This window comes from Lithobates pipiens, unplaced genomic scaffold, assembly GCF_037356315.1.
Source record: "Lithobates pipiens isolate NorthernLeopardFrog02 unplaced genomic scaffold, aLitPip1_a1.2 Scaffold_22, whole genome shotgun sequence".
Classification (NCBI taxonomy): Eukaryota; Metazoa; Chordata; class Amphibia; order Anura; family Ranidae; genus Lithobates; species Lithobates pipiens.
The window spans coordinates 153,708,411-153,722,838 of NW_027507784.1; the positions used below are offsets into that span (position 1 = coordinate 153,708,411).

A 14,428-nucleotide genomic window follows, 5' to 3' on the forward strand; every position below is an offset into this window, starting at 1 on the left:
GGTTAAATACTTCTTTAATCTCAAAAACATGAATTTATACAATGAAGTGTCTCCATAAATAAGAAGCTTGCTTAGAGTAATCTGACAGAGGATACCTCCATGGATTGCAAATAACTCATATTCAAAGCAGATCTACAACCCAGAAGGTCATAAGACCAGGAAAATACCCCACTTCTCCTGACAAGGACTTGTGTAACACACTGACAAGCTCTGTGCTCGGTGCTCGGTGCTTGCACTGTGACAGAACAGAAAGCTTGTGCTGGAACTATTTTTAGCTTCCTTGTTGCACAGGGGACAGAGAAGAGTGAAGGACTGAGGCTGGGAGATTGTAAACAGGGAAGCAATGCAGACTGCTCACAGCATCAATATGGAAGACGTGCTGGGGAGGATGTAAACACTCACAGATCCTCAAGCAGGACCCAATAAGATGGGATGGTGAAGGTCCTATGTAATCATGCATGTACAGGTATGTCTGGGGGAAGCTGGTCATGCCATTATTCTAACCTGATCTAATGCATGATTGTATTGTGTGTGTTCTCCTTAGAAATGCATTGCAATGACATTGAAGCATTGTCTAATTAGTAATGATTTTGCTGTATTGGTTATTTGTTATTGATATGTCAAAGTACTGCATCCCCCCTATATGTTATATATCATATGTGTGGTTTGTCCATGTGTAATCATTACCTGTGCAGGTGTAGGTCCATACATTGAGTGGTGGGGAGGGGATTACAGAGCACATAACATATTTCCTTTGTCTTGTCACTGCATTGTGTCGTGCAGTCAAGGCCACTTAGGAGTTAACAATCTTTAGATGATCTCATCTCTGGCAAAAAGTGCAGATTCATATGAAAAGGCCTGATGTCAATGGGTGGTTTTTGCTCCCTTTCTTCATATGCCTTGTTACATGGGGACAGCCTTGAATTACAGTCTGGTGCTCTGTGTTCTGTCCGGTGTCACGGTCGGTTTAATTTACAGGCTGCCAAGTAAGGTATTCAATCAACTGCCTACATCAAAACTGATACCTTTTTCTTTTCTTACATTCCCATTCCATCCATAAGTATTTTTATTGTATTTTATTTTATTACTGGTATTTTATAAAGCACCGTCAAGTTTTGCAGCACATCACATACTGTACATTTACAAGTCCTTGCCCTTAAGGAGAATACAATCTACAGTCCTTATTAGAGATGGGTTTGGGTGCCCTCTGAACTGGAGCTTTTTGTACCCCAATGACCACAGCTCAGATGAGTTGCAGGGTGCGTAATAAGGATGAGCTCAGGCGTGTTTGCATGGTCCACGTGCAGAGCCCGCCAGGAAGTTGGCGCAGCGCTGAGCTAATCACAGGCAATTAGACGTTACCCCGATGTGCGGCTGCAGAGATCAGGCAATGTCTCACACCCTGTGATTAGCGCAGTGCTGCGCCGACTTTCTGGCGGGCTCTGCACGTGGTCCATGTGAACACGCCTGAGCTCATCCCTAGTGGGTAATGACCCAGCCCACAGTTTATTGGAGTCAAAAAAGTGAGTTTGGGTTGAGGATGAGTTTGAAGAATGTCATCTCTAGTCCTTATCTAACATGCATGCATACATACACACACACATATAGGGTGCAATTTGGACAAGAGCCAATTAACATATTAGTTAGGATGAGCTCAAGCATGTTTGCAACCCGCACGTGCAGAGCCTGCCAGGAAGTCGGCAATGCACAGCGCTAATCACAGTTTCTTGATCTCTGCAGCCGCGGATCGGAAAAATGCCTCACTGCCTGCAATTAGTGTTGTGCAGTGCCGACTACCTTGTGGAGCAGGCGAACACGCCTGAGCTCATCCTTACCTACCAGTAAGGATAAGCTCAGGCATGTTCACAAACAGTATGTGCAGAGCCCTCCAGGAAGTCGGCACTGCACAACACTAATCGCAGGCAGTGAGGCATTTCTCGATCTCTGCAGCCGCATATTGGGAAAATGTGTCACTGCCTGCGATTAACGCTGTTCAGTGCCGACTTCCTGGCGGGCTCTAAACATGTGGGTTGTAAACACACCTGAGCTCATCCTTACATACCAGCATGTCCTTTGAGTGTGGGAGGTAACCAGAGTATGTGGAAGACTCCCTTGCCAGCACAGGGAGAACATGCATATTCCATAAAGGTTGTGTCCTGACTGGGATTCGAACCGGGAACCAAAACTGAGTGGTATTTAGTTTGCTAAAGCGCACAATGTAATGAAAAAATTCCCATTTTTTTAAAAATAAAATACTTTGTTCCTGATGATGACCTCAATGGGCTAGACCTGCTCAATGTATGTCAGTACGGTCACTTGTAGTGTCCAACTAAGACAGAAACAGAGGGTTGTCACTCCATAGCCGAAAGTGCTTTTCACAAGGAGCTTAAAGTAGACTTTCACACTCCCCACTCATCTAATATCATTGCGTTTCCCTCTCCCCCACAAACAGTTGATTATTTTGTCCTTAAAGCGGAGTCCCACCCAAAAGTGGAAGCTCCGCTTATCTGTCTCCTCCCACCTCCCCGTCCGTTGCCACATTTGGTACCTTTCGGGGGGGGGGGAGCGGGTACCTGTCCCCACTTCTGTTGGACCTAGCAGCAGCGAGGTACGTCAGAGGTTTGGCCTCCTTCCCCGTCGCTGGGCCATTCAGAAAGCACAGCGCACTTTGCAATCAGCTTCGCTGCTGGTTTCCTTTACAGGCTATGGCTGAGAGCTGATGGAAACATCGGCTGGGGTGCTGACATTACTGGATTCCAGGACAAGTAAGTGTCCTAATATTAGCTGCTGACTTTAAATTTTTCTGTGGGGGGGCTGGAGCACCGCTATCTTTTTCCCTTAATACCGCCTGGCATTTCTGGGATTTTCACCTAGGTGAGAATGACATCCCATTCACCTGCAGCCTCCTGTGTCATGCATCCCAGGAGGCTTTGGAGCACTCTACAGTGAATGGACCGCTGCACGCTATCAGGGGACTGGCTTTCTCATGCTGGTTCTTGCAGTTGGACCCTGATGATGCACCACAGCATAAGAGCGTCCTCAGGGAGTCGCGTGCAGGAACCCAGAAGGAACAGCAGCCCCTGACATTGTAAGTAATGAAAATGATGCCATGGGACCTGGATTGCAGCAGTGCATTAATGAACTGCAGCAGGATTATGCTGGATTAACTGAATGTGTGTATGTACTTTGAGGATAACCCAGGGAACCAAGTAAGGGATTAAAAGAATAAGTAAGGATGTATAGTTCATCTATAATGGGAAGATCATCGGGTATTATTTTAATAAATGCAGAAAATGAAAAAATAATAAACTTTTGAAAAAACTTCAAAGTGTAGGTAAATCCCAAATATTTTTTTTTTTCTTTAAGCTTTGGTTTTTGGGGGAGATCTCCTTTCACCCTCTGTGCCAAAGATGAAATCTCCTAAAAAGAAAAGTGGTACCCCTCTTACACAAGTGTCACCAGAACATATTCCTCATTTGGAATGTCTCCCCTTACCTCTTGTTCCAATGATAAGTCAACAATGTGGATTTCACTTTCTGTACTGTTCTGAGACTGATTACCAGAACAAGCAGGAAAGGGTGAAAAAGGTCTGGCTATACTATACACTTTAATATCAATTACAAAATATGTACTGCAGCGCTACATTCACTAAACTAAATTCATAGAAAAAAAATCTAAAAATAATAGTGAAAAAAAAACTGTAAATATTACTAACAAAACAGCACTGTGTGAAAACAACTTAAAATCATAATAAATCCAACAAAGTGCGTTGTGTAAAACGCATCTCAAGGTCCACATATGACATGTTAGATAACTAAAATACTGTGAACAATCCACGTCTATATATGTGGACAGCAAAATAATAAACAAACAAAACCATCAAAAAATGCTCAGATCTTACAAATCCCAGGCCGCGCTACGGAGGCTCAAATGAGATACAGGCGTAAGTAGAAGGACTCACAACCAATGTCGCCAACCCTAAAAGTTACTACCCCCCTGATGCAACCAGAATCAGAGGAGGTTTTTTATAAAAGGGGTTCGGCGCCACTGTAAATTTGCTCAAAAGGGGTGTGTACATAAAGTAGAGGTACACCTCCACCATTAGCCTATCACAGAACCACAAGAGGTGTCATAGATATCAGATCCTATCCAAAGGAGTGTGTATATGAGTTACACAGGAGGAGAAAGGAAAGGAAAGGGAAGTACATATATAACCCCCCTAAAGCTAACTACTACTAATATGCAGAATATAGAAAATAAATACACACTCCCAACAGTAATATACAACAATTCCTGAACACAGCCAATCAGGTACCACAGAAGATGGCTATAAATTAGACCAAGCTTGACTACGTAGACACAAAACTAGACAACTATGTGAGCAGCAGAAATTAGTAATATGGTAAATAACATATGCATAACGTGCAGAAGTGATAAATACGTGGTAAATAATAAGATATTAGTATGCCACTAAATTAATAAGTGTGTTGAGAAGTTAACACAGTGAAGTTAATTGCATGAATAAAAAATAAAAAATAAATAAAAATAAAAATACGGTGACCATACAGTGTAATATACCCTCAAATAAATATGTGATAATACCAGGAATGTATATCTGTAAGATAGGAGATATTACATAAATAAATAAATGTTAAATAAATCAATGTGATAAATATTACCCAAGAGAATGCGTATAAATCTCAAAGTTAGCCCCAGATAATCTATTAAGAGCTATAAATGCAGTCCAAAAAGTGAAAAAATATATTACTAATAAAAATTAAAAATTAGTAATTAATAAGTCCACAGATTCTTCACAGCAAAAAGAGTGCAGTAGGTGACAAAGTGACTGGTGCCCAGGAACAAATTTTCAGGTGACTTTCGTGCTCACCCCCTTTAGCTCCCCACTCACCGAAACTATGAGCCCACACAGGGCAGTCAGGCCCGTAGATATCACACTGCTGACGTAGATGCGCTGATGAAAGATTATTTGCAGAAATTGTAGTCCACTCAAGTCCTGATGAGCAGGTGAGGCTGATATTGGTATTCAGAGTTTCCTCAAGGAGAAAAGAAGGGGGGAGGATTCCATAGTGTAGTAATTCCAACAAAGGTGTGTAGTTTTAAAAAACCATAAACTTTTATTCGCACATCGGTATCCAGACAGAGATGTGTTTTGCAAAAATAAAAAATATACTAACAAAAATAACAGAAGATATGTATATAAAATTAGCTAAACTACAAAAAAAATTATTTAGGCATTCACAAAAAATACCACACAGAAAACCCTTGGGGGGTATATGATGTACCACCCCAGTATGACACATATTTATAAGTCTATATATTTTTATATATATAGACTTATATTTTACATTTTGCATTTTTTCTGCATTTTTGATTTTTATTTTCAGCTTTATTTTTCAAATTTATTATATAGATTTTTGGTTTTCATCATATATATATATATATATATATATATATATATATATATATATATATATATATATATATATATATATATATATTTATTCCTTGGAACCGATACCTACCCTTTGTGTCATACTGGGGTGGTACATCATATACCCCCCAAGGGTTTTCTGTGTGGTATTTTTTGTGAATGCCTAAAAAAAATTTTTGTAGTTTAGCTCATTTTATATACATATCTTCTGTTATTTTTGTTAGTATTATATTTTTTATTTTTGCAAAACACATCTCTGTCTGGATACCGATGTGCGAATAAAAGTTTATGGTTTTTTAAAACTACACACCTTTGTTGGAATTACTACACTATGGAATCCTCCCCCCTTCTTTTCTCCTTGAGGAAACTCTGAATACCAATATCAGCCTCACCTGCTCATCAGGACTTGAGTGGACTACAATTTCTGCAAATAATCTTTCATCAGCGCATCTACGTCAGCAGTGTGATATCTACGGGCCTGACTGCCCTGTGTGGGCTCATAGTTTCGGTGAGTGGGGAGCTAAAGGGGGTGAGCACGAAAGTCACCTGAAAATTTGTTCCTGGGCACCAGTCACTTTGTCACCTACTGCACTCTTTTTGCTGTGAAGAATCTGTGGACTTATTAATTACTAATTTTTAATTTTTATTAGTAATATATTTTTTCACTTTTTGGACTGCATTTATAGCTCTTAATAGATTATCTGGGGCTAACTTTGAGATTTATACGCATTCTCTTGGGTAATATTTATCACATTGATTTATTTAACATTTATTTATTTATGTAATATCTCCTATCTTACGGATATACATTCCTGGTATTATCACATATTTATTTGAGGGTATATTACACTGTATGGTCACCGTATTTTTATTTTTATTTATTCATGCAATTAACTTCACTGTGTTAACTTCTCAACACACTTATTAATTTAGTGGCATACTAATATCTTATTATTTACCACGTATTTATCACTTCTGCACGTTATGCATATGTTATTTAGCATATTACTAATTTCTGCTGCTCACATAGTTGTCTAGTTTTGTGTCTACGTAGTCAAGCTTGGTCTAATTTATAGCCATCTTCTGTGGTACCTGATTGGCTGTGTTCAGGAATTGTTGTATATTACTGTTGGGAGTGTGTATTTATTTTCTATATTCTGCATATTAGTAGTAGTTAGCTTTAGGGGGGTTATATATGTACTTCCCTTTCCTTTCCTTTCTCCTCCTGTGTAACTCATATACACACTCCTTTGGATAGGATCTGATATCTATATGACACCTCTTATGGTTCTGTGATAGGCTAATGGTGGAGGTGTACCTCTACTTTATGTACACACCCCTTTTGAGCAAATTTACAGTGGCGCCGAACCCCTTTTATAAATAACCTCCTCTGAGCAAAATAATAAAGACCAGGTGAGTCCACTAGGTGTGTGTACTCCTTTAACTAGTTGGTGGCCTCAGTCTGCTCCCCTAATGCGAATTGCCGTCTTACGTCAGGCGCATACACAGCAATTGGTGGGCATGCGTGCACCCATTCGCAAGCTGGGGAGCCAACCAACAGGTCTACAGCTGCCCACAATCACTCCAGAGACAGGCAGAATGGGAAACTGTCAGTGTAAACAAACAGATTCCCGTTCTGTCAGAGGAGAAAAGAGACCGTCTGTTCCCAGTCATTAGGAACAGCGAACTATCTCCTCCTCTAGTCAGCCCAGCCCCCATACAGATAGTAACACCTCCCCAGGGAACACACTTAACCCCTTGATCGCTCCCTAGTTTTAACCCCTCCCCTGCCAGTGACATTTATACAGTAATCAGTGGCTATTTTTAGCTCTGATCATTGTATAAATGTCAATGGTCCCAAAAAAGTGTCAACACCATTACTAGTAAAAAATTATAAAAATGCCATAAATATATCCCCTGTTTTATAGACGCTATAACTTTTGCACAAACCAATCAATATACGCTTATTGTGATTTATTTTTATTTTTTTTACCAAAAATATGTAGAAGAATACATATTGGCTTAAACTGATGGAGAATTTTTTTTTGGGGAGAATATATTTATTATAGCAAAAAATATAATTTTTATTTTTTTTTTCAAAATGTACACTTTTTTTTTATTGTTTATAGCGCAAAAAAATAGAGAGAGATCACAGAGGTGATCAAATACCAGGAAAAAAAAGCTCTATTTGTGGGGGAAAAAAGGGACGTAAATGTTTGGGTACAGCGTTGCACGATTGTGCAATTGTCAGTTAAAGCAACGCAGTGCAGTATAGCAAAAAAATTTCTGGTCATTAAGGGAGAAAATCTTCCGATCCTTATGTGGTTAAAGGGTAACTCCACTTTCATGGGGGAAAAAAAAGAAATTGGCAAATAAAAATTAAAAAATGAATATAGCGTATACAATTGCAAAACAAGTCATATTTTAATTGAATGTTATTAAAAATGACCTTTCCTTTTCAATTTGCAGTGCTGTAATTTTCTGTAAAATACAATATGGCTACCTGGAGGTGCTTTGCACACAGAATGTGTGCAGAACGCCCCACCAGAAACATAATTTCCTGCTTGTGTGATTGGCCTACTGATTTTCCCAGAAGTCTGTACTAAGGTACAAATCAGAATTTGAGAATCTCCTGTAACAAAAATGTCATTTTTGGTGAGATGCGCTCAATGTGAAATCACATCTAAAGGGATGCAGGCCTTGCAGCTTGTATCATTAGAGCCCTGCAGGTCCAGCAGCTGATTGATAATTATAAAACCACGCCTTTATAGATTCACTGTACACATGGACACAGACAAACAAGCCTCTTTTTTTTTTTTTTATTCCTTCAGAATAACTAAAGGTAGGAATCTGGAACAAAGTTTGTTACAATCCTTGCAATGTACATATTTTACCCAGAGGGGAGTGTTGTGTTTTGTTTTTTTTTCCACTACAAAAGTGGAGTTACTCTTTTAATTACACACGGTAAGCTGCAGTCCAATCACCAGTGTCACTCAAACCTGCTCACCTTCATAATATGACCTCTACAGGGAAATTAGGTCTAACGTGTTTGTATGCCCACGGGGATGAAGTATTACTCTGTCATCTAGATCACGAGTTGTTTTTAGGTCTTCCAGAACAAATATTTCTCTGCATAATACTCATCCGCACATATGCATCTATATAAAAGAGAAATAACTCCTTATAGTGCTCTCTGAATGTTTTATTCAGCAATAATAAACAGTCACAAGCAGAGTAGTACATTTTGCATACATGAAACCAATCCATACAGTTTTTTGGTTCCTGAACAACAAACAATGTGAACTTTGAGATGTTTTACACAATAACATACATGTGTTTTTTTTTTTTGTTTTTTTTATGATTTTTGCCTTGGTTTTCACACAGTGCTGTTTTGTTAGTTCTATTGAGGTTTTTTTACTATTCTTTTTAAATGACTTGATTAATGTCAGCTTTTTTTTTCTGTGTATTGAGTTTAGTGAGGGTAGAGCTACACTACACTATTGTGTTACTGGTACACATTGAGGTAGAGTTGTCACTTCCAGGTGCTAGCTTGCTCCCTGGTGTGATTGCGATAATTGTTCAGGTTGATATTTGTTATTTTATTAATTTATACACTTTATATTAAAGATTAGATGAGATTTTAGCAATTTAAGTTTACATTTGCTTTAAAAAATTTAAAAAAGTGCAATTTGCACTTGTTTTAATAGCAATATTCAATACATCTGTACAGTAAGGAATGATATTCCTGCTCTGTAATAGTCTAAAGTTACCATTTGTCCCTGTGTCCTCATTTCGAAGGTTCTAGCCATAGATTCATTCCCAGGAGCTGGGTAATATAGTTCCTTGCAGTGTGCAGGCTCCAACTTGGGTCATACCATGCAAGCATCAATTCAAAATTATGTACTTAGAGCGGTCTGCCAGTGTGGTGGCGATCCATGTTATCATGCAGGCCACTCCAGCCACGCCATTTTGGAGTGACACTTACACAGTGTGACTTGAGCTGTAGCCTGTGCACTACAATGCAGTACAGTTCCCGGCCCCCAGGGATGATGCTGTACAGCTAAAATATGGAAACAGAAGACGGGTGCGATGCCGAACAGGACACCAGGTACAATCTGTGAGTTACTTGCTTCTGTCCTGACCCTTCATTTCTGTGCTTTACTTAATCCTTGCCCCTGCACTCCGTATGTTACTTAAACCTGACCACGGAACTCTGTGCGTTACTTAAACCTGACCACTGAACTTTGTGCATTAGTTAATCCTGACCACTGAACTCTGTGTGTTACTTAATCCTGACCACTGGATTTTGCATTATTTAATCCTGACCACTGAACTCTGCTTTATTTAATCCTGACCACTGAACTCTGCATTATTTAATCCTGACCACTGAACTCTTTGCATTATTTAATCCTGACCACTGAACTCTTTGCATTATTTAATCCTGACCACTGAACTCTTTGCATTATTTAATCCTGACCACTGAACTCTTTGCATTATTTAATCCTGACCACTGAACTTTACATTATTTAATCCTGACCACTGAACTTTACATTATTTAATCCTGACCATTGAACTCTTTGTATTATTTAATCCTGACCACTGAACTCTGCATTATTTAATCCTGACCACTGAACTCTTTGCATTATTTAATCCTGACCACTGAACTTTACATTATTTAATCCTGACCACTGAACTTTACATTATTTAATCCTGACCATTGAACTCTTTGTATTATTTAATCCTGACCACTGAACTCTGCATTATTTAATCCTGACCACTGAACTCTGTGCATTATTTAATCCTGACCACTGAACTCTTTGCATTATTTAATCCTGACCACTGAACTTTACATTATTTAATCCTGACCACTGAACTTTACATTATTTAATCCTGACCACTGAACTTTACATTATTTAATCCTGACCATTGAACTCTTTGCATTATTTAATCCTGACCACTGAACTCTTTGCATTATTTAATCCTGACCACTGAACTTTACATTATTTAATCCTGACCACTGAACTTTACATTATTTAATCCTGACCACTGAACTTTACATTATTTAATCCTGACCACTGAACTTTACATTATTTAATCCTGACCATTGAACTATTTGCATTATTTAATCCCGACCACTGAACTCTTTGCATTATTTAATCCTGACCACTGAACTCTTTGCATTATTTAATCCTGACCACTGAACTCTTTGCATTATTTAATCCTGACCACTGAACTCTTTGCATTATTTAACTGCTTAAGGACTGCCTCACGCCGATATACGTTGGCAGAATGGCACGGCTGGGCACAATCACGTACCTGTACGTGAGTCTTTAAATGCCAGCCGTGGGTCGGGAGCATGGCACTGGCGGCGCGCTCCTGACCCGGTCCTGAGCTCCGTGGCCCCGGGACCAGTGGACGCGATCGGCGCTGGTGTCCCGCGATCGGGTCACAGAGTTGAAGAACGAGGAGAGGTCTGTGTAAACAAACCTCTCCCCGTGCTTCCTATAGTGGCTATCACCGATCGTCTGTTCCCTTTTATAGGGAAGGATGATCAGTGACATCACATGCCAGGCCACGCCCCCACTACAGTAAAAAAAACAACACATAACACCTGCACTGCCCCCAGTGGTTACCTCCTTCACTGCCAGTGTCATTTACACTGGAATCAGTGCATTTAAATAGCACTGATTGCTGTATAAATGACAATGGTCCCAAAAAATGTGTCAAAAATGTCCGATGTGTCCGCCATGTCACAGTCACAATAAAAATCACTGATCACTGCCATTACTAGTAAAAAAAAAAAAATATTAATAAAAATTCTATAAAACTATCCCCTATTTTGTAAATGCTATAACTTTTGAGAAAACCAATTATTAATCGCTAATTGTGATTTTTATTTTATTTTTTACCAAAAATATATAGAAGAATACGTATCGGCCTAAACTGAGGGACATTTTTTTTTTATATATATTTTGGAGATATTTATTATAGCAAATGTAAAAAATATTTCAATTTTTTTCAAAATTGTCACTCTATTTTTGTATATAGCGCAAAAAATAAAAACCGCAGAGGTGATCAAATACCACCAAAAGAAAGCTCTATTTGTGGGAAAAAAAAGGACACCAATTCTGTTTGGGAGCCACGTCGCACGACCACTCAATTGTCAGTTAAAACAACGCACTGCCGAATCGCAAAAAGGGGCCTGGTCCCTTGGCTGCAAATTGGTCCGGGGCTTAAGTGGTTAATCCTGACCACTGAACTCTTTGGATTATTTAATCCTGACCACTGAAATTTTTGGATTATTTAATCCTGACCACTGAACTCTTTGCATTATTTAATCCTGACCACTGAACTCTTTGCATTATTAAATCCTGACCACTGAAGTCTTTGCATTATTTAATCATGTTCCCCAATGAACTCTGTTTACTAATCCTGAACTTTGAACTCTGTGTGCTATCTAAAGAGAAGCTTCCCCCTTTTAAAAAAAAATTACAATGGCACCTTTAAAAATGCTTCTCTACAGATAATTGCAGGTGATCTTTATTTTTAGCATACCTTATCTTTTATTTCCTCCCCTTGTGGCAGGTTGAGCCTGTGCCACTGTTTAACCACTTCAGAGGCTCCATACCACGATTGCCGATGCAGTGTGTCAGACTGACACGCAGCACCTCTGATCGCCGCGCTGCGCGCCCCCCACGGGTGCCGGCATGTTATCCTGCTGGACGTCATCTGACGCCCAGTCAGGATACCAGAACCACTGCACGGTCGTCATTCTGCTATAGGTCGGGTGAGAAGTGGTTAAAATAGTGGTCTGGGCCAGTTTTCTTGGAAGAAAGCACACTAATAATGCAGGTGTGTGCTGCATTCATGTTAGAGCCAGACCCAGTGGCCCTACCCTCCCGAGGGGGGTCAGTGTGTGAAGGATGCAGTGATAGGTGTACATTGCACCATGCTGTCCAGGTCAGGAAAGACAAAGGTCCTGCTCACAGAACAGACTCCAACCTGCTCACCTTCATAATATGACCTCTACAAGGAAAATAGGTCTAACATGCTTGTATTCCCATTGGGATGAAGTATTGCTCAGTCATCTAGATCACGAGTTGTTCTTAGGCCTTCCAGAACAAATATTCCTGTGAGGATGTAGCAGCTGAGAGCTGCAGGAGAAACAGTCAAGCTGACAAAGGTACATCGTGTTGTGCACGAGCACTGAGACTGTGTTTTTGACGGTCTGGAGGACCAAGGCGTGAGACCTGAGCAGCGAAGCTTCAAAGAGAGCCATGAATCTGAATTCTATGTTTTGTTGCATTGATGGTGAGAACCCCCTGTGTGGGAAACTATTCAAGTGTGAACTTTTTGCTTTTTTTAAAATGAGCCTTAAAACGTACTTCTGGGGTAGAGAAAACGTACTGTTTGGAGCTACCAATGAGCTACAAATTCCCCAACGTGTCATCCTTTATTCTCACAGTGGCCATTTTTACTAAGGGCAGATGAATCTAGCTCCCTTTACTTCCTGGATCTCTGCCTAGAACTCTAGGCCTGTGTTTAGTCAGATTAGGCGACCCGTCAGAATGTGTAATGGAAGTGACGTTTCATCATCGTCGCCATCTTGCTGCACCCCGCACTCCTCCATAGTAAGGATACACTGAGAAGGGGCAAGCGGACATATTGTTACACCCAACGGAGTTTTGCATTTTACACTTATTTTTTACAGTAAACTGAGTTTATATAGTGAAATACAGTACTTAGAATTCCGTCTGACTGTTTAGCAGCGAACTTCTGTCCGATTAGCAAACGTGAGATCAGCAGGCTTTGCGCTACTTTTAAAATTCAACATCTAAACAGTCAGATGGAGTTCTAAGTACTGTATTTCACTATGTAATCTCAGTTTACTGTTAAAAAAAAAAAGAGGAAAATGCAGAACTCTGGTGGGTGTAACAAGATGTCCGCTTGCCCCCCTACTCAGTGTATCCTTACTGTGGAGGAGTGCGGGGTGTAGCAAGATGGCGGCGACGAAACATCACTTCCTTTTACACATTCTGAAGGGTTGCCTAATCTGATTAAACACCTGCCTCCTGGAACACGTGACAGGAATTTCCCAGGATGCAGCTGTGAGGTCAAGGTTACATCACCAGTGCCTCAAAGAAACCAGGAAGTGGAAAAAAAATGAATTGTAAGTAAAAGAAAAACATGTTTAATGTAAGTTTATTTTATATATGCATGCAGATCTATATGCTGCTGTAATGTTTAGTAGAAGGGGGCAAAGAACTGCATTAATCCTAACTGTTGATCTCTGTGCATAAATTACCATTATCATGACCACTGAACGTTGAGTGCTACTTGCATAAAAAAAAACTTTGCATTATTATCATTGAATGCTAAGCATTCAGTGATTGGAGAAGATGCAGATGAATGTCATAGTCTTTCCTCAAATCACAAAACGTTTGATGAATGTAGGAGGTGCCAAGCGAGCGATCCACAGTGATCAATGTACTGAGTGTATTGCAGCACAGAGACTGCTGCCTGAGTAAAGGTAAGCTATGCAAAAAACTCTACAGCAGCCAGAGACGGGGCACTTCATTAGAGCTGACTTATTTTTACCGTGCAAATGGCAAAAATGGTTTTAGGTCATACTTTGGCTTTAACCAACAACTCTGTATTTCATGCCCTCGCCACCCAATTGCATGAAAATTTAATTTATTGTTTTAGCTTTGGCCTAAAGCTGCGTTAGTTAATGTAAATCTAAAATTAGTAGTACATAGATTGCACATTCAGTTTGTAAATTGTTTGTCAAGCTTAACCACTTGCTTACTGGGTACCTAAACCCCCGTCCTGCCCAGACCAATTTTCAGCTTTTAGAGCTGTCACTCTTTGAATGACAATTGCGTGGTCATACAACACTGTACCAAAATTAAATTTTTATCATTTTTTCCCCCCACAAATACGGATTTCTTTTGGTGGTATTTGATCGCCTCTGTT

The 14,428-nt window shown here is 39.7% G+C and overlaps 1 protein-coding gene across 1 annotated transcript in view; it reads left to right on the forward strand.

The window, feature by feature from the left end:
- Positions 1-223: 223 nt before the first annotated feature.
- The window catches only part of PLEKHM3 (pleckstrin homology domain containing M3), a 291,262-nt gene continuing 277,057 nt past the window's right edge, over positions 224-14,428 (forward strand). The window contains exon 1 of the mRNA XM_077448491.1: positions 224-466. The gene's annotated coding sequence lies outside the window, so the exon portion shown is untranslated. The remainder of the gene's footprint in view (positions 467-14,428) is intronic.